Source organism: Pleurodeles waltl, chromosome 11 (assembly GCF_031143425.1).
Source record: "Pleurodeles waltl isolate 20211129_DDA chromosome 11, aPleWal1.hap1.20221129, whole genome shotgun sequence".
NCBI lineage: Eukaryota > Metazoa > Chordata > Amphibia > Caudata > Salamandridae > Pleurodeles > Pleurodeles waltl.
In genome coordinates this window covers 675,136,117-675,157,147 of record NC_090450.1, presented here as the reverse complement: position 1 = coordinate 675,157,147, position 21,031 = coordinate 675,136,117, and the positions used below count along the sequence as shown (strand labels likewise).

Sequence of the window (21,031 nt, the reverse complement as noted above, 5' to 3'; positions counted from 1 at the left end):
CCCACTTCTGTAGGGTGCCAAGTACAGCTATTCATGGCCCTGTGTCATCTATGTGTGCAGATGTCGTCCATAGGCTTGTAGGCCATGTCCCACGGATTGAGTAGTGGACCCAGAGTGCGCGGTGTAGTGCAGGGGGCTTCTGTGTCTGTCCTGTCCGCCAACGGTGTCGCCAATGCATGCACTCAACATGTCTTTATTTTCTCCCCCCCCCTTTTTTGTGGTTTTCCTGTTCATGTGTGCATTAGCATCATCAGGCGGAGGAGACGTGGCATCGGAGCACGAGGGAGCTGCATCCCACATGGCCATGGAGGGCCATGCAACGGATTCCGATTTCACCAGTGGGACGGAGGGCGAGGGGAGCTCCACAGAGGGGACTCGGGCAGACATAAGTGACACGGACTCGTCCTCTGAAGGGAGCTCCCTTGTGGTGGCGGCAACATCTGTGCCCCCCGCAACAACAGGTACAGCCGACACCCAGCGCACCAGCACCGCCCTCCCAGCAGCCCCTCAGCGTTTGCCCCGTGCCCGCTCACCCAGGAAGGTGGGCATCTCCTTCGCCCCAGGCACCTCAGGCCCTGCCCCAGTCACCCCTGCTGCCCTCAGTGAGATCATTGACCTCCTGAGGACGCTCACTGTTGGGCAGCCTACCATATTGAATGCCATCCAGGGTGTCGAAAGAGAGGTGCACCAGAGTAATGCATACCTGGAGGGCATTCATTCTGGTCAGGCTGCCATTCAGCGATCGTTCAACACTCAGGCCTCAGCACTGATGGCAACCATTGTCCCTGTCTCTAGCCTCCCCCCTCCAACTTCCTCCACCCAGACCCTATCACCTGTACCTCTGCCTATCCCAGACACACCATCAGACCAGCCTGCACACACCTCAACACCCAAGGGTAGCTCAGGCAGACATAAGCACCACACATCACACAGGCATTCACCCAAGCAACATCCACATACAGACATACCAACACCCACTGCCTCCACTGTGTCCCCCTCCTCGTCTCCCTCCTCCCTCCCTGTCACGTCTCCACTCACACCTGCATGCACTACATCTTCAGCCACTACGTCCATCACCAGCACACACACCAGAACCCCCAGCACACGTGCAGTCACCACCCCCACTCCCATTTACAAGTCCTGTGTCCTCTCCCAGTGTGACTGTGACCCCCTCTTCCAAGATACACAAACGCAGGCAGACACCCACCCAACAGCCATCCACCTCACCACAGCCTCCAGCCCAAGCACCTGCACCCAAAGACACCAGACTTCTAACTCCTACAACCACATCCTCTTCCTCCACTCCCATACCCACTACACCTACCCCTCCCATTGCTCCTAAAAAGCTTTTCCTGTCCAAACTTAACCTCTTTCCACCAACTCCCCCACCCCGTCCATGTCATAGGACTCCATACAGCACCTCAGCCACCACAAAACCGGGCCCTGTCATGACAGTCTGCCATGCACTATGGAGTCCCCCACACTCCAGGGCAGCCAGTTCAGTACGGAGCCAAGGCACGGGCAGCCCACCCCCGGAGAAACAATCAAAGATAGGCAGTGGCCGGCGCGAGAGGGTGAAGACACCAGGCACAAAAACCCCTACCATGGCTCCGGCAGGAGGTGTGGAGACAGCTGTCACACCGCCCAAGGAGGGGAAGGGCCACAGGCGATCAGGGAAGGCTGGGAAGGGCAGCACGCCCGACAAGACCGCCATCAGCCCAGCTGGCCAGGAGGGCCCCGCCAGCCCCATCCTAGGTGGGCAGGAGGCCACCAACATGCCCGGCACTGCAGCCCAGGAGGGCCCCGCCAGCCCCATCCCAGGTGGGCAGGAGGCCACCAACATGCCCGGCACAGCAGCATAGGAGGGCCCCGCCAGCCACAGGACAGATGGGCAGGAAGGCACCGCCAGCCACAGGACAGGTGGCAAATGAGCTCCACGGCATGGCCAGATCCGCTGAACTGGGCACCGCTGTCTCAAGCACCGCTGAACTGGGCACCGCCGTCTCAAGCACCGCTGAACTGGGCCCTTCATCTCAAGCACCGCTGAACTGGGCACCGCCGTCTCAAGCACCGCTGAACTGGGCCCTTCATCTCAAGCACCGCTGAACTGGGCCCTTCATCTCAAGCACCGCTGAACTGGGCACCGCCGTCTCAAGCACCGCTGAACTGGGCCCTTCATCTCAAGCACCGCTGAACTGGGCCCTTCATCTCAAGCACCGCTGAACTGGGCACCACCGTCTCAAGCACCGCTGAATCATGAGCGCCAGGGGCTGGCCCGCATCTTAGTCGGGCAGGGCTGCACGAAGCAGTCTGGGCACCAGGCCCCACCCAGAACCAGTGGAGACTGTTATCCACTTGTGAGACTGTGGCTTTGCACTCCCCAGGATGTAACAGTGGGCAACCCACCCACTGTAGAGACTTGAGAGACTGTGGCTTTGCACTCCCCAGGATTGAACAGTGGGCAACCCACCCACTGTCCGGACTTGAGAGACTGTGGCTTTGCACTACCCAGGATTGAACAGTGGCCATGGAGGCCCCTCGTGGATCTGGCGTCGTGGACTCATCTGGCTGAGGTGCCCCCCTTCCCTTCCCCCTGAGGTGCCTGTAGTTTTGCTATCTGATGCCCCTGCAGTGTTCTCTCCATTGGAGTCAGGTATCTTGTGTGGGCTTTGCCCATGTGATTTGGGCCCAGTGGTCCACGGACAATACATGCTACAATGCTCGGACTTGTACATTTATGTATATAACAGTTTTTGATGTAGAATTAGATTTTTAAGCCAGTAATACAATATATTACTACAGGGAGTGCAGAATTATAAGGCAAGTTGTATTTTTGAGGATTAATTTTATTATTGAACAACAACCATGTTCTCAATGAACCCAAAAAACTCATTAATATCAAAGCTGAATATTTTTGGAAGTAGTTTTTAGTTTGTTTTTAGTTTTAGCTATGTTAGGGGGATATCTGTGTGTGCAGGTGACTATTACTGTGCATAATTATTAGGCAACTTAACAAAAAAAAATATATACCCATTTCAATTATTTATTATTACCAGTGAAACCAATATAACATCTCAACATTCACAAATATACATTTCTGACATTCAAAAACAAAACAAAAACAAATCAGTGACCAATATAGCCACCTTTCTTTGCAAGGACACTCAAAAGCCTGCCATCCATGGATTCTGTCAGTGTTTTGATGTGTTCACCATCAACATTGCGTGCAGCAGCAACCACAGCCTCCCAGACACTGTTCAGAGAGGTGTACTGTTTTCCCTCCTTGTAAATCTCACATTTGATGATGGACCACAGGTTCTCAATGGGGTTCAGATCAGGTGAACAAGGAGGCCATGTCATTAGATTTCCTTCTTTTATACCCTTTCTTGCCAGCCACGCTGTGGAGTACTTGGACGCGTGTGATGGAGCATTGTCCTGCATGAAAATCATGTTTTTCTTGAAGGATGCAGACTTCTTCCTGTACCACTGCTTGAAGAAGGTGTCTTCCAGGAACTGGCAGTAGGACTGGGAGTTGAGCTTGACTCCATCCTCAACCCGAAAAGGCCCCACAAGCTCATCTTTGATGATACCAGCCCAAACCAGTACTCCACCTCCACCTTGCTGGCGTCTGAGTAGGACTGGAGCTCTCTGCCCTTTACCAATCCAGCCACGGGCCCATCCATCTGGCCCATCAAGACTCACTCTCATTTCATCAGTCCATAAAACCTTAGAAAAATCAGTCTTGAGATATTTCTTGGCCCAGTCTTGACGTTTCAGCTTGTGTGTCTTGTTCAGTGGTGGTCGTCTTTCAGCCTTTCTTACCTTGGCCATGTCTCTGAGTATTGCACACCTTGTGCTTTTGGGCACTCCAGTGATGTTGCAGCTCTGAAATATGGCCAAACTGGTGGCAAGTGGCATCGTGGCAGCTGCACGCTTGACTTTTCTCAGTTCATGGGCAGTTATTTTGCGCCTTGGTTTTTCCACACGCTTCTTGCGACCCTGTTGACTATTTTGAATGAAACGCTTGATTGTTCGATGATCACGCTTCAGAAGCTTTGCAATTTTAAGAGTGCTGCATCCCTCCGCAAGATATCTCACTATTTTTGACTTTTCTGAGCCTGTCAAGTCCTTCTTTTGACCCATTTTGCCAAAGGAAAGGAAGTTGCCTAATAATTATGCACACCTGATATAGGGTGTTGATGTCATTAGACCACACCCCTTCTCATTACAGAGATGCACATACCTAATATGCTTAATTGGTAGTAGGCTTTCGAGCCTATACAGCTTGGAGTAAGACAACATGCATAAAGAGGATGATGTGGTCAAAATACTCATTTGCCTAATAATTCTGCACTCCCTGTATGTTTAGAATCATTTCCTTTTGTGTTTGCATGCTTCCGGGGGGTTTGGGGGGTGTCACTCTGATGTGTTGATACGCATTGATGTGTGTGTTGTAGTGGAGAGGGTGAGGGTGGGTGTGTCGCGTATGTGTGTACCCGTAATATTTTCTCCACCCCCCTCCCCTGTGTCGTAGTACAGTACTCACCGTTGTCTTCTGCGCCGGCGTTCGTGCTCCTGGTAGAGGAGTAGGAACACAATCGCTGGGAGTATGTGGAGTTCGGGTTCCATGCTGTCCCTATTCCTCGTGGGCTGTATGGAGGTGAGCGTTTTCCCTTCGAAATGGCTGTTTCCGCCGTGTTTTTAGCAGCGGGGCTACCGCCCAGGAAAAGGTGGAGGATTGGTAGGTTGTGATACAGTGGGCGGTACATTGTCTCCCGGCTCTCTGTTGGCGGTGACCACCGCGCTGTTTGTTTGTGCCGCCGTGGCGGGCGGTGTGGTAATGTGGCGGTCTCTGTTGGCGGTTTCCGCCAGGGTTGGAATTCCATTTTATTTCCCGCCAGCCTGTTTGCGGTTTGGCCACTGGTTTAACACCGACCGCCAGGGTTGGAATGACCCCCAGAATGTTGGAAGGAAGGAAAGGGGGCGTTGTAAGATTTTCTCTATTCTCCCCGGTGACAGAGAGGAGGATAGCTGCACTTTTTTCCTGGGCAGGAGAGTATAGTTATATCCACTGACTACTCCCTCTTATGAGGGGAGAATAGGGTGGTTGCACTACTCTCTCCTGAGTGCTGAGAACAGGATGGCTTGCACGACTTTTTCCATGATGGGGAGAGTAGGATGGGGTCACGGTTACGTGAAAAGGTTGAATTAAAATAAAACGAAAGCTGAACAACCAGAAATGAAAAAATATCGGGCCAAAATCAAGGAAGATGTAATTAATTTATGGAAATGGGTAAGGTATATAGTTAACTTGAAAAGTGTATATGTAGGGAAGTGGAAGGGAATTAAAAAAACTAGAACGAAGGCTACAGAAGGTCTCTTTTGTAAACTATACAATAAAAAAATACAAATAAAAACATACAACACTACCATCCATGGGAAAACAAGAAAAAAATATTGGATTAAAGCAAAGTTTTACTCTGATATTAATGTCAAAAAAAGGAATATCGTATCCAGAAAGGTATTACTTTGATATTCATCTACTGATAGTAATCTCCTGAAATGAAAGTCAAAGTAAGGAAGAGATCCATCTTGCCTGACCATGATGGATTACAATGGAGTCTGCCCCGCCCCTCCTTGGTAGAGACAGTAAAGTAGTTTCTGCTATGCTCTCCTGGCTCGAGAGAGAAGTATGTCCTCTTCTACTTGCTCCTAGATTGCAAGAGTAGAATAGGATCGCAAAATTTTTGGGCAGGAAGAATAAGATGCCTTCTGCTACTCAGGGGGACAGCAGGATCGATTCCCCCAGACTCTCTCTTGGGTGTAGAGCGGGGTGGATAGCAATATAGCTTCCACTTCCCTCACCTTGCTACATTTCCGAAAGCGATGAAAGTGACATTCCCAGCAAAAAGGAGACCTGAGGCACAGGTGCTGTAAGAAGCAAGAGGCACATGTCCAGACACTGCAAGTACATTTGAGCATATGGATGGAGAGTGTGAGGTAATCAGGACAGTGGATGGACTGAATGAGGAGACTGGGGACCAAAGTTCAGTTTTTGGGGCCTATTCTCCTCACACTATGCTCATGTACCTCAGTGGCTGCTGGATCTTATTTGCAATGGGGGTGCAGGAGTGGGCTACAATAATAATAAAATTTTAAATAAAAAAACTGCGCTTACCTTATGACAGACATCTTCTTGTCGTCTCTCCTTCTCTCCTGGGTCCAACACACAACGGGACCCAGGGAACTGGACTAGCCAAATATTGGTGCTGCTTTCATGCTGGTATCCAGCATTAAAGAAGTGTCAGGATTGGTGGGAGTGGCCTCTCTCAGTGCTCACAAGAGCACTGGAAACCTGCGCTTTCTCTAACCCCGCTGTCTTAAGACAGCGGGGTTAGAGAAGTTTAAAGTGCGCATGTCAGGCTGGCCATCACAAGACGGCTGGCCAAAGGGGCATGCACACTTTAAACAAGTGCACAACTCCCTGTTGCCACTCAGCAGCAATTGCCCCACCCCGTCCTGACACTTGGTTAAGGACGGGGTGCTGAAAAGTAAAATGGTAATAAAGAAAGTTTATTACCATCATGTTTTTCTGTTCTGGGGGCATATTTCTTAGTGGAGCGATGCTTCTCCACCCTCGTGGAGGGGCCGCCCCTAATGTACCTTAAGTTAACACACTGTCTCCCCATGTACTACTGCTCCTCGCTGTGGTGGAGCAGTGGAAATAGACGCTAAGTCTGAGGAACTCACAAGGCCATGAAGAGCTTTTAACTTTCAGCACCATTAACAGGCTCGGCATTAGCGCTGATGGCACCCAGTGCGCAGTCTTTTGCAGCACCCCATGACCTCTTACTCAGATTCCCTCACTACCATCCTGCACCATATGACCTCTCGCACATAATTTTTTTTTGTGTCATAGAACAGGTAAAGGCTGACTTTACTAATCCATTCGACTATCTACATAAAATACAAATCTGTTCTTTGTTGCAGGCATATTAACCCTCTTCACTTCTTTATGGTGAGTCAAAAATGCCAGTGTGCAAAACTCTGATTTCTCTCTCTATCAGGAATATTAACCTCAAGAGTTATCTTGACATTTTTATTGCTGCTTGAAAGCTGGACTCACAAGGAACTCTGCAGTGGGTGCTTTTAACTCGTAAGTTGTTGCTGAACACAGAGCCCCCCTGAGGTCAGTGCTTCCTCTCTAGGTCTGTGCCCACTGCGGCCGCACCAGCCGCACCAACCTACAGCCGGCCCTGACCCTTAACACTGGGCATTTCACAAGGGCTATGATCGCGGCACCTGCATGTGGTTAGCCTTCATTGTGTGCCCGAAGAAAAGTGTAATCCCACTTTTTGTTTTTATAGACACTTGCAAGCTACAGAGCACAGCTGTAGCACTAGTTGGCAAAAATACTATATAAAAAATAATTATAACCACAAAGTATGTTACTCCAGTCATGACAACTGGTGAGTTGTGTTAAAAAATACCACACATTCCTTGCTTTAACCATGCACTGTGTAGAACCAGTTGTCATGTAAACAAAGCGCAGAGATATATAACTGGCAACCCACTCACAAGGACACAATGCCACTATTCAAAGTGGATGCAGAATTTCCACACCAAAGTCTGCAATGCTCATTCATTAACGTACACAAGAGACAGTCATAACACTCCTGCTAAACCAAGGCATGGGCATGTAGAATAAGGGGTCCTACGAGCCATAGATGCGTCTCTTGCACTGGCACGCCTGCTGCTACAATTAAATGTGCAAGCACAGAATACTGAGACACCATAATCCTAAAGCCATCTCAATCCTCTTTAATCCATTTACATCCACTCCCTGCCTCTTCAGCTCACTATTGCAGCTTTCTGCTTTCTCCCTTTGTGACATTTTTCCGTCTTTCTCTTCCTCCGTCTTTCCCATGTGTGTCTTTTGCTTGCAGTAAATGCCTGATGCAGAAAAATAAGTGCAGGTCTGAAAAACAAGTGCCAGTGCCGCCACACCAGAATCCACTGGCTCACCTTAAGCACTGCACACACAGCTGCACCACGGGAAGCTCTGCATCCCCTGCACCCCCCCACTCTACAAGTGAGGCTGCCCTTCTTTGCCTCACGTTCACCTACCCATTGTGACAGATAATAAGGCCTGCTGGCTGGACATATGATGCAGGTCCCATGATGCAAGTGATACTGACATGTTAAGGGAATTTCCAGTTTCCTGGGCATAATTCTTGGCATCTGTGGTATGATGGGGCCAATAGCTAGCATGAAGGTGGCCCTCACAGACCCCTTTTTATCATGACAACATCTATACGCAGCCTTCCATCTCAACATCCACCAACACCCTCCTCATCTTTTTACCAATTACACACAATCATACAATCATTACACTCCACTTCACCACACATATTACCTCTTCCAGCAATCAAACCTAACACAAACACTCTTAACTCTTGTCCATACCCTCCTACACACCTTATACACTCTTCTCCAAAACATATCACCACATCCTGTACTATTCAAACACCACTCACCAGCAGTAACTCACATGCAAATCCTTCACAGGAACCACTACTTCAATATCTCATCTCACTGCTCCACAAAAACGAAACAAACCACACACGTCAGCACATCAAAATAATAAATATTTCATAATACTTTTCATCACGCCGACTACCACCCTCATGACTACACAAAAAATACAAATCCTGACCAATCTTTACTCCATAATCGTCACTTTTCACAAACATCTACCATACACCCCAGCACAGCAACATTTATTCACCCGCCTCTCATCCACTGCACAATTTAGAGTCTTATATTATGATCCACATGCTTCTCCACCACTCCTAACCCATCGTGCTTCCATCCTAAACAGATGCAAACAAAATAAACAACATGCCACTGTTAACAACTTCGCACCCCCCTGCCTCTTGCACAATAAGGCTACTCTACAAAAAAAGAACTAAACGCATCATGTCACTTTCAGCCACTAAGCCCACCACCAACACACACAGACCCAACAAAATGCCTCCTAAGCCTGCTAGACAAGGAACACAATATAGAAAAACAACACTATTGTGACCCTCATACAGTTAGCACAACTAATAACACATCTGCTAGAAGCTCAAAATATGCTGCTCACCCTTTTCCAAAATGACACCACCACCAAAACACATTTTCTAAACTGCCTGCTCAAAAATGCTCAACCACTCTAAAAAAACAAGCACCACATTTACGCAACCTGTCTTACTATTCATAACAGAATCATGATTGGGAAATGACATGGCCCCAGTGCTGTATGAAGCCATTCCTCCAGGCTATCAAACCATCACACAAAGCCATGTAGGCAAAAGTGGAGGTGGACTAGCTATTATATTCAAACAAGCAATAAATCTCAGCAAAACAGAAAATATTTCCATACAAGGTTGTGAGGCCCTCATCACCAGATGCAACACAGCACCAACTTCCTACTGCAACTTTCTCCTCCTTTACAGACCTCCGCCTAACAATACAGCATTCCCAGAAACATTTCTAGACACAGTTTCAACTATTATAATGTTATACTCCAATCACTGCATTCTTGGGGACCTGAACATTTGGTTTGACAAACCCAATATGCCACATCCAAAAACGATCATCGCTGGCCTAGTCACATTGAAACTGCATCAGATTGTACACAATCCCACACACATTGCTGGATACATCCTAGATGTAATTTTTGCAAACTCAGAAATAGTTACTGTTGAAAGCATCACGCCAGTCTCATGGTCAGACCACCATTTGGTAACTTTCTAACATAAAACACCACAAACAAACACCCCCAAGACCACCTTACATATATATGTCCATCAATCGACCATGTAACAAACACAATTTTGAAGACTTAGAAACACAACTAACAGCCAACAAAGATCTAGACACAATAAATTCTGTTCCAAAACTTTATGAGTGGCTACATAAAGCTTTCAATATTCTAATATCACCAAAAAAAGGACAAAATAAAACCAACATCTTGGAGAAATACAGAACTAAAAAAGATAGAACAACACATCACAAGGCCGCAACGAACCTGGCTCAAACCAAACAACATTCAAGATAAACTTCACCTACACAAACTTAACAGAATACACAAATCATCAATCAAAAAAGCTAAATAATGTACTACTCAGACAGAATTCAAATGCTAAATTTGCTAATAAAGAATTTTATAAAATTCCCAATGATTTACGAATACCTAAATGTATAGAAGAAACTTGTCCTATTACTCAAGAATTCACAGTTAATCTGGCAAATCATTACACAACTAAGGCAGACATATCAGTCTCCTATTTAAAACAAAGGAAAACCACCAGCACCAAAATCCCTTCCAAGGGCAAGCCAACCCAGCATCTGCACTCCTTTAAACAAATATCACAAAGTGAATTTATGGATTTGGTCAAATCAAGCAGGCCTTCCGGCAGCCCTTCCGACCCTTGTCCAGCACACATGTTCAAGAACATTCTTTTATCTACTTCTGCTGCAGCACCTGTAAGAAAAACCATCAATAATTATTTAGCTACGGGAACCTTTCCTGAAGACCTTAAAAAGGCATACATATGCTTGTTAATAAAGAAAATAAACCTGGACCCACAGGACCCCACCAACTACAGATTGATATAAAATGGACGTTTACCGGGCAAACTGATAGAAAGAGCAGCATTCACCCAGAAGTCACAGTTCATTGAAGATAACTCCATACTTTCAGACTACCAAACTGGATTCTGCCCATGAAGAGGCAATGAATCTGCATTCATCGCAATCTGGGATGATCTTAAAAACACAGTCGACCGCAATGGAGTTGCTGCATCATTTCTCTTGGACCTCTCAGATGCCTTTGACACTGTTGATTATGACACCCTAATTCAAAGACTCCACGAAGCCGGCATTGAAGGAACTGCTCTCTACTGGATCACATCCTACCTTCAAAACGGAACAAATGTCATCTATTCTCCACTTTTTTCACCCAAACCATACTTTAGAAAAGCAGGGGTCCCTCAAGGATCATTCATCTCACCTATGCTTTTCAACATCTACTATATGTCATTACCAGAACTGATCAATTAATTTCAACCCACATGCTACAACTATGCAGATGACACACAAATACTCCTTAAATTGAAATGCCCCAAAAACACTGGAGATTCACAAATCATTGATTAGTGGATGACTTGAAGCCATCTCAAACTGAATGTTTCCAAAACAGAAATACTCACATGTGGTGACTGGAAACATTCTGACCCACTGTGCGCCTGCCCTGATGATGTGGGACCACCTCCTTAACTATCTAAGGAAGTTAAAAACCTTGGAATTACCATGGACTCCAAGTTAACAATGAATGCCCAAGTGGACAAATTAGCACGATCAAGCTTCATCACTTTGAAAACTCTGTGATGCATCTTCTCCACTGCCTTGAGGCTACTACGTTGGTTACCGGTTGCCTGGAGATCCACCTTCAAGCTGCTTTGTATCAACCACAAACCAATACATAGAACAGGACCAATTTTCATCAGGAATAAAATAACCAAATACATTCAACAAAGAAACCTCCACTCAAGATTGGCAGCCCGACTTAAAATACCACCATACAAGAAAAAAACTATAGGTGGTACATCAGTCTTTGTTCAAGCGATCAAACTATGGAATTCATCACCCCGAAATATAACATCCACAGATAACTATCTTTGCATGGGCTACAATGCGTGTATTGGTAAACATTTATTATCTGAGTAAGTGTGTATATCTATATATGTGTATTTCTTTAAGAAATTTGTATAATGACTATTTCATAATAATAAAATACGTACATACTCTAAGCTTATTTAACAAATGTATATTTACTCACGGTTAAATATATATATATATATATATATATATATATATATATATATATATATATATATATGTATGTATGTGTGAGTGTATATATATATATATATATATATATGTGTGTGTATATATGTATATACAAGTATGTATAAAATGTATGTGTATATGTGTATGTATACATATATATATGTTGCAAAACATTGGGTCTGAAAAGCGGCGCACTCTGACCGCCAATGCCAGCATAGGGTTGAGACCAGGACCCTTGAAAAATAAGCCAACAAAAATTGCTGCTCTCCCAGAAGTATAGATTAGCCGATTCCATTTATTCACAGAGCAGCACTTCAAACACCACTACGCGTTTCAACATTTCATCTTCCACAGGTGGTTTCAGTTTATAGGCACACATGGTTCTAATTTACCTGCCTTATATAGTGATTTACTGCATTGCCTAGGGCCCTTTTCCACTGAATGGTTATACAGTTATTCTGGAAAGAATTATTTAAGAACCATGTGTGCCTACAAACTGAAACCACCTGAGGAAGATGAAATGTTGAAACGCGTAGTGGTGTTTGAAGTGCTGCTCTGTGAATAAATGGAATCTGCTAATCTTTACCTCTGGGAATGCAGCAATTCTTGTTGCCTTACATATATATGTGTATATTATTCTAAGACATGTTCATGGGTCATTGTATAGTTCCTAGATAAGTTGTTTAATTAGAGATTTATGCTTCCCTGTTTTCATGTTATCTATCACAATGTGCAAATGTTATCTTAACTATTTTAGCAGCAAGCATTTTGCTATTGTAAACTGAGGAAAGATAAAATAATGTTAGAAAAGCACACAAATAAATTAACCTCTAATATTGCTAATCTGGAAAGTCTGTGTTTATACAACTTTAAATCTCAAAATATTATACCCGTAAATATACTCCTTACACATATATTCTCTTACTGTGTATTTAAGTATCTATTTATTTATTTCTGTAGTGGACTGTAGAAGAGGGAAAAAATAAATAAATGTAAAAAATCTCTTTCGTAAGCTTTACTCTGTCTTTCCATCAATCTATACCTCTATCAATCTATCCTCCATTCCCACTCTCTGACTCATCCCAAACCCACTCTACTACTATGATCTCCCAAACAACCCTACTAAAATTTCCCTCACTTATCTCACCTTTGACTCATCCAAAACCCCTTTAACTATGATGATCTCCTTAACCCCCTTCTACAGAGTCTTCCATCTCTCCTTTACTCATCCCAAGCCTCATCCTATTACTATAAACTCCCAATTAAGACTTCTGGATTCTTCTCGCCTCTATCCCTCCATTATTGTTTTCAAACCTACTAACAAACTCACATATTCTCTGCTCAAATCAACTCATACTAATACTGTACTCATATTTCCCATACTAATCCACCACTAATCCTTTTGGGTTCCGGAGTAGCGTGTGACTTGCCAAAAAGCACTTTGACACCTCATCAGGGGTAGTAAGCGCAATAGAAATACAATTACAATTACATAATAGTGGTCGTTCTTGGCATACTGAGGTTATTTCTTGCAGGGTGGGCCCCACCACAGATACTTGTAAATAGAAATAGATAATTTACAAATCAAAACGTGCTGGTGCCCAGAGCTCTCCTCTGAAACACGCAGCTGCAGTAATTAAATGTGCGAGCACAGAATACTGAGGCAGCATAATCCTAAACTGTCTTGGGTCTCTGTAATCCATTTACAGTTACTCCCTGCCCTTTCTACTCACTCTTTCAGCTTTCTGCTTTCTCCCTGTGTGTTGCTTTTCAGTCTTTTGTTTCCTTTGTCTTTCCAATATGTGTCTTTTGCTCGCAGTAACTGCCTGATGCAGAAAAATAAGTGACGGCCTCCAAACATAAGTGCTGGTGCCCCCCACTTGCAACCACTTGCTCAAATTAGGCAATGCACTGATATAAGTCTTGCCCCCTCCTAGAATAATGCAATATTGGTGCCCACTCTTAGTATATTTTGGGCATCAACCGAAGTAGCTCTGGAAAAATGGTGCCCATTTTGGACACCGATGGAGTTCTTGACATAAATGTCACATCATAGGAATAATTATTTAAATCCATTGTGTAAGGTGGACAGGCCTGATCTCCGATACATGAGCATGCAAACCAGAATATGTTCATGTGCGACTGTAAAACATGATGAAAATGACAAGCTCATGTCTGGGAATCAAACATGTATTTACTAAAAATAAAAAAGCTGACATATCTGGAGGAAAATAATGTCCTGAATAACTGAAGTTTGCTAGAGGGAACTCAACTTTATCCAGCAATACATTTTCAGAAACTGGGTACAAACAACACTAGCATTTACAAATTGCACTCAAAAGCTATGTTTGAGAAAAAGCTGCGAATTCAAGAACCATGTGGGTTGGCATTTCTTTTTCTACATTAGTAAAGAGAATGTATGATACTATCTTGCTGCCGGATGCCTCAAACTGTAAAACTGTTGTAATCTGCTTTCTAAACCTGCAACATCTTTAACTCGAGTTACAGTCTGGCTTTTGTAGGAATCTGTACGACGTATCTCTCTCTGCTAGATCATCCTGTTATTGTGAGATTTGTGTATCTTTATTTTTCCACCCTGATCATTTAGGTCATAATATTTGGTTAGGAATTTAGCTGGAATGGGCTGGATGGAAAAATGAAAGGAAGAAAATTGTGGATGTCCTGTACATATATACTGAAAAATTAGAAACCGAATATGGAGCTTTCTGAAACGCCTGTAAAACGTATCTATTTTAATCCGATCGATTTGTACAGAAAACTGCACTGCTTCCCCGAATGTTTTCATTTTAGGGTGATGATCGATTAACACCGCTGGAAAGACTCAGGCGTACATGGCACACCATCTATGATTTCCCCCCAATTTATGTGGAGAAAAAAAATGAAATCCACGATTTCCACTTGATTTTTCGAAATGTTCTTCTTGAAAGAAATCCCGTAATGAGGGCGCGCCTGCTCATTCACTTGCTGGAGTTCTAAGTGGGTATTTATGCCTGACCACTTTTAAAGCTAAACAAAAGGAAAGTACAGTTTGGTGATGTCAGGGGCAAAAAGAGCATGCGATCAGTATGAAAATAAATTAGAAGCTGTAAGATCTTTAATTATAAAATGCAATTCATTTTATATTTAAATATGGTGTCCGGGAAATAAGTCAAGAGCGTGTTTCACCGATCAGTGTGTACCCAGCTGTTGGTATTTTCGTTGCTCTGCGAAGCTAATACAGTCTTTCTTCCTTGAAGGTACAAAGTACTACTGATATACGCAATGGTGATATCTACTATTTATAATAATATTGGTACAACCTAGCAGTGGCAAATTGCCTTTAAAAAGAGATAGTTGTTTTATGAAGCTCACCAATAGCAAAGCTTACAGCAAGAACCTTCTGTCTTGATTTTGAGAGTGAATGTTTTCATTAATACACAGTTTGACTAAACCTTGAAGGATTGAGAGAGAAAAACGAATCAGAAAGCGAGACAATTTAGCAAGGACAAAGTATGAAAAATGCAAAGCAGAATCATTTAGATTAAGGGGGTTCCCTTTAAAAAAATGTAAAATTGTCCAAAAAGGCAAGGTGACAGTGTTCCCCCTGCTACCCAAGTATCTTCACCATCAGGGCTCAATTTGAGACAGTGGTTTCCAGTGAGGGGCACCGGCACTCATTTTTGTGGACAGGCACTTATTTTTTTCATCCGACATTGATGGAGATCATGGGGGGAAAAAGGGAAAGAAAGAAAAAAAGAGAAGGGTCATAAACTCATCACAAAGGGAACAAATAGGAACCTGGCAGAGAGTGAAAAAGAAATGGATGGGGTGTGTCTGGAAATGGATGAAAGATGCATGAGGTGGATTCAAGGCTACACATACAGCATGTCGGCTTCAGTTAGCACTGGCCGCGGGCATAAGAGCAGAACTTTGGGCACCGGCACTCAGTCTTTTACAAATCAAGCACTGAGCACCACAAACCCCATGCCACAACCCCATCAATACCCGAAAGGCCTTGGCAAAGCGTTCCCACACTCGTGTTCACTCTCTCCCGCAAAGGTACATTGGGCTCTCTCCACTTCTTGGATTTAGCAACAACAAAGGGACGGCGCTACTACTATCACAACTCGATTTCTACCAGGCTTTGGTAGAGGTAAAGTGGTAGCCTTTAGGGCTCAAGGTAGAAGTGCTGGGTGATGAAATGCTGGCCCATCACACCATATTGTCAGAGCCACTAGGACCATGTGGACAGCTGTTTTTGGTTGCATCCTGCCTTACCGGAGTCCCATGTCCAGGTAATACAACGGATTCTAGGCCGACCAGATGTGAAACATATCTGAACACTGGCGGAGCCGAAGACAAACTTGTGTTGTCAGACACTGCTCCACAGCTTGATAATAAAAAGCCACCGCCTTAAGGCCCAAGATGTAGAAAGCATAATCCAGAGTGAACAGGAAAGGCGAAGACTGGGTGGGACTTGCCACCTTTACCTGGCAGTAATGTGGATTCCACTGGATGGTAAAATCAGGGGGTGGTTTCATAAAAGCATAATCCGTGTCGCTGCTGATAATGGTGATGTTTTCATTTGCAAGTAAACACCATTTTATGACATCCGAGAACCTAGGGTGGGGCAAACTTCACCAGGATAAGCTAAAAAAACAAAAGAAGCCTTATTCCCAGGCAACAAATTCAAATCAAATGTAGTTGTATTAAATAGTAAGCACTTAAACCATCACCTAGATGAAATTTAAGCAATTCAGGAAGAAGGAGTGTAGCTATTTCCACATGCCCCTCCGGGCTCTCATTGGCTCCACTCCACCACAACCTTCCAAATGTCAAGCAGGGCAGGTACTTGACTTTCAGTGAAGTTTTGGGCTAGCATTTTGGTAAAGTTTGCGGATGATTTCATGTCACCATGGACAAAGTGTTCCGAGTCTTGGGTTTCAGAAAGCAATCTTTTCAGGTGTTTCAATCCAACTGTGTTATTTTTTTTTTAAATGACACAAGAATACAACTCCCACAATACAATAGGTTGTTAATAGAAATCCCAGACATGGTAGTGCAGAGCCGAAAGGGCATTCACAATCTTCTTTCAGAACCAATTATATGGACTGGGCCTCAAAACACAGACTGGCTCCCTCCCAGGTATGTCCCCATGAAAGATCTGTGTAATGCCAGATAACGCAAACAGTCCAGTTTTCGAAAAGTGATTTAAAGAACATACATGGCTGCGCATCACCACATGTATCTTGAATAGACGGTGAGCGTGTAAACTTGCCAATGGGCTGTCAAATGTAGCAGCCTTTTTGTGGCCTATCTCGAGTAACTGTTATAGTTTTAAATCAGCATTAGGGCGATTGTTAACCATCTAGGGAGGCTCCAGAGCGTTAGTGATGTATTAAAAATGTTACTGTCATGTATCACAAATGTTTTATAGTGTCACCATTAGTCTATGGATTATAACTCTTCTAATCATCCACTTACCTGTGCACAAGCTATTCCCCAGTACTGGACCAGTCTATACTGCAACACACTGGACCACTTATTCTGTAGCTCTCCAAATGCTGGCCCTCGCTTCACATAAATTGGTACACAGCTGAGGGTTATTCTTGGAAGAATAAAAGGTGGGTCTTCGAAGACTAGACCAGGACCATGTTACAGGTGTCTGCTCAGTAGACAGGATTCTGGTTTTAGGGGTGTTATTTCTCTATGTTCATCCAGTGCGTATCATATGAAGAAGGCCAAACGTGGTTGCCTTTGTTCTGTCCTGAAACACAAAGGAAATCTGGTTAGACATCATTTTGAAGACAATTTCAATTGGTATTTTGAATGTAGCTATCCAATCATAATCGCGACATTCCAGCATCTCCAGCATACATATAGCAGAAGCAAAATACTGACACTCGGAAATTTAGCAAACTCACCTCAATGCTAGAACGTGAATTAATGCAGTAAGTGAGCATAAAAGGGGAAAGTGATTTTTCCAAAGATTGTGAAAAAATGCAATGAAGACATTATGGTATGTGCAGACTGAAATGTATGTAGGGATATTATGATGATATAAGAAACACCACACCTGCATCCGACTAAGTGTTTTTCTAGATGAGGCATTTTTCCAGGACCATCCCCCAAAGTGTTACAAGAGGTACACAAGACTTGCACAAGACTGGCCTCTTATCGCGCTTCCAAAGTGCTGGAGCAATCTGTGGAAATCTGTCGGTATTTTCTGTAATCTCACACAAATGGTATGTATCGCCTAATGTGCTGATGGTTTACTGCTTAGATCCGGGGGCACGCTGTGCATCAAACTATCCCCCGGATGCAGGCCGGCAGCCCTTCACTCTAGCGACACTGTCAGAGGCACAATGCACTGACTGTTGGTGCTACGAGGGTATATTTAATATTCCGTCCGTGTTCTTTGCATCTGCGTGCATTTACAGCATCTTCAAAGCGCACAGAAGCAGAACGGAAGCAGCATATCAAACAACTTCATGAATAAACACCCAAATACCCAGAATACGTAGGTGCGCGCGTGTGTTTTAAATGTTACGCAGATGGCTCCATCTTTTCCTATCACCACCATGAAAGCCTCTCTCCGACTGAAGCGCTTTACATGCACTAGTTACATTATGCATTGGTTATAGGCCTGGGGAGAATAAGCCATTGTATGCCCAGAACTGTTGACAACGCCGAGACTCGAACCTGGCTTCCCAGTTCCACAGTCAGCAGCTCTTTTTATTTTATTCTAAATCATTTTTATTGACAATTTTATAAAACAATTGAGAGGCAAGGCAATCAAAGAGATGATGATGAATCTATGGCGCAGCAGGGTATTTTGGTTAGGATAAGATATACCAAAGAGATTATTTCACAGTGAGCTGCTATGGCCGTAGCACCACATCCGGGGTACCAACAGGCAGAAGCCATATGAAAGCTCGGCTGGTTATTGGCTCGAGGTTCCAACAGTACCTAGAGCTAAGGAGCCAGGCTTCAGGGTCGAGCCTGGCTTGAGCATTCAGTTGCGCGCCCACCTCTACAGATGAAAAGAATAAACAAAGCGACACCAACGCGCACGGGGTCAGGTGACTTCACAGCTCTCCACATAAAGAGCACATAAATACGAAGAGAACGAACAAGCGGGGAATGGTGGGTAGCGAAACAGACGAACTTGGACACGACGATCCCGTCATTCTTGACAACAGGGCGTAAATACTAGACCCCCCCATTACCCACCTAAACTGGGAGTCGTTCGGGTGCCGCGATATCGAGGGCTCAGGGCTGGACAGTTTACGCAGCTGTCATCCTCCTTCAGATGCTGAGGCTAGTGGAATAAACAGTTTGTGTACCCGGGAGGGCGGGTGCAGGGAGGCGGAGACGTAGCTTCTGGTGGTTGCAGGGGAGAGAAAGAAGAGGGAGGAGCCGGTTCAGGCAGCTGGCACGTCTGGCAACTCAGCTCTAGGCACGTGCTTCTGACGCGCCTTGCGCTGACAGGGTACGTCCAATAGATGTTTTTTTCCGTCAAACCTCGGCCAAAATTCGGTATTTTTTATAGACTAAATATTCTGTATACTCCTATCCACAGCCTTATAGGTAATAGCTCCTGTTCATAATACCATGACTCAGTAAATTTGTGATTTGGTTTGCCAGCTCAAGAAAATCAGTACCTTTCGGAAAATATGATGCTCCTACACTTTCCACACCACCCTAGGAAATAGTTTCTTGCTCAACAGACAAGCGCAGAGAGCTGGTCAGCTGCTCGGGCGGCGTGCCCATCATATACTCATTTCGAATGCACATGTAAAGAATCATCGCAGGCATTCGCATCATTTTTCTCTGCCCTTTTTCTAGAATTGGAAAAAATGAATGTGATAATTGCAACGTGAGGTAGGGAGAAGAAATGAACTAAGGATGCCATGTGATCTGACAGCTCAACAGCACGTTTTTATTATAAGGGATGGATGTACGTTTGCTAGGTGTCACAACTGATTAATCTGCAGAATTTTAAACTGCTAATTAATTTCATAACAATCCTAAGAGCTGGACATGAGATCTATGCTAATGTCATTATTCATGGGTATGCATAATTTAATATGAGTACCTACATATATTAATACCTTGTCTACTCAGCAAAAAAACAGTTTAAATGGTTGAAATGCGGTATAAAAAGCTGATAACGTAACATCACATATCGTTTTCGTTACAGAACGCTAGAATATCTGAACAACGATTACTGAAATCTATGGTGCCTTATTATTATACCCCAGAAGGATGAAAGTCTGAATACATTGACGCCTTAAGTTATTTTACGAGAAAACACAACAGTCCAGTACATACACATGGACATTTTGTTTCTTGCGCAGGCATCATTTATATTCTTTTTTATTATTTAACATCAATGTGGGATGCAACATACTTTCCAATTATTTCCATTCTTAGGGACATATTTATACTCCGTCTGCGCCAAATGTGCGTCAAAACTTGCCCCATATTTAAACTTTAACGCCCGAGCCCGCGGACGTCCAAAATCCCGCCGTGTGCGTCATTTTCTGGATGCGGGAAACCGCCTTGCGTTAATCATATGCAAGGTAGGTGTTCCCGTCCAAAAAATGACTTAAACGGGCGTGCGTCGTATTTATGCTTCCGGAAAAAAATCCCGCACGGCCGGGAGGCGGAAATTGACGCACAGCCCGATTTGCATAAAAAATTAACGCTTGGGTCAGGGCAGGCGTTAAAATAGGGCAAACACACCTGTATTTAATCAGAACATAGAGAAGCAACAGCAGAGCAGCAAAAGGGAGACATGGAGGTGCTTCTCATCCAGCGTGCACGCAGACGCAGAGCCCAGCAACAACAACAGCAGCTACCACAACACCAGCAGGGACCCCAAAGGCAGCGCAGAAGGCAGGAGAGGATATTCCGCACCAGGACAACCCTTCAGGTTGAATTGGCAGGCCATTCAGCAGCTGCTACGCAACATAGAGCCACAGTTGGCACCCACCTTGCTGACACCCCGCACCATCCCAACAGAAACCAAGCTGCTAGCTGTACTTCACATGTTGGCAAGTGGCTCCTTTCAAAGCACTGGCGCCCTGGTTGCCGGAATATCACAGCCATCATTCTCTGCCTTCTTGCC

The 21,031-nt window shown here is 44.5% G+C and overlaps 1 protein-coding gene across 1 annotated transcript in view; it reads right to left on the bottom strand.

Annotated features, from left to right (window-relative positions):
* The window catches only part of PRNP (prion protein (Kanno blood group)), an 86,156-nt gene extending 66,859 nt beyond the window's left edge, over positions 1 to 19,297 (bottom strand). Inside the window, exons 1-2 of the mRNA XM_069214165.1 lie at positions 19,132 to 19,297; positions 17,383 to 17,665 (exon numbers count right to left, since the gene is read on the bottom strand). The gene's annotated coding sequence lies outside the window, so the exon portion shown is untranslated. The remainder of the gene's footprint in view (positions 1 to 17,382; positions 17,666 to 19,131) is intronic.
* Between the last annotated feature and the right edge of the window lie 1,734 nt (positions 19,298 to 21,031).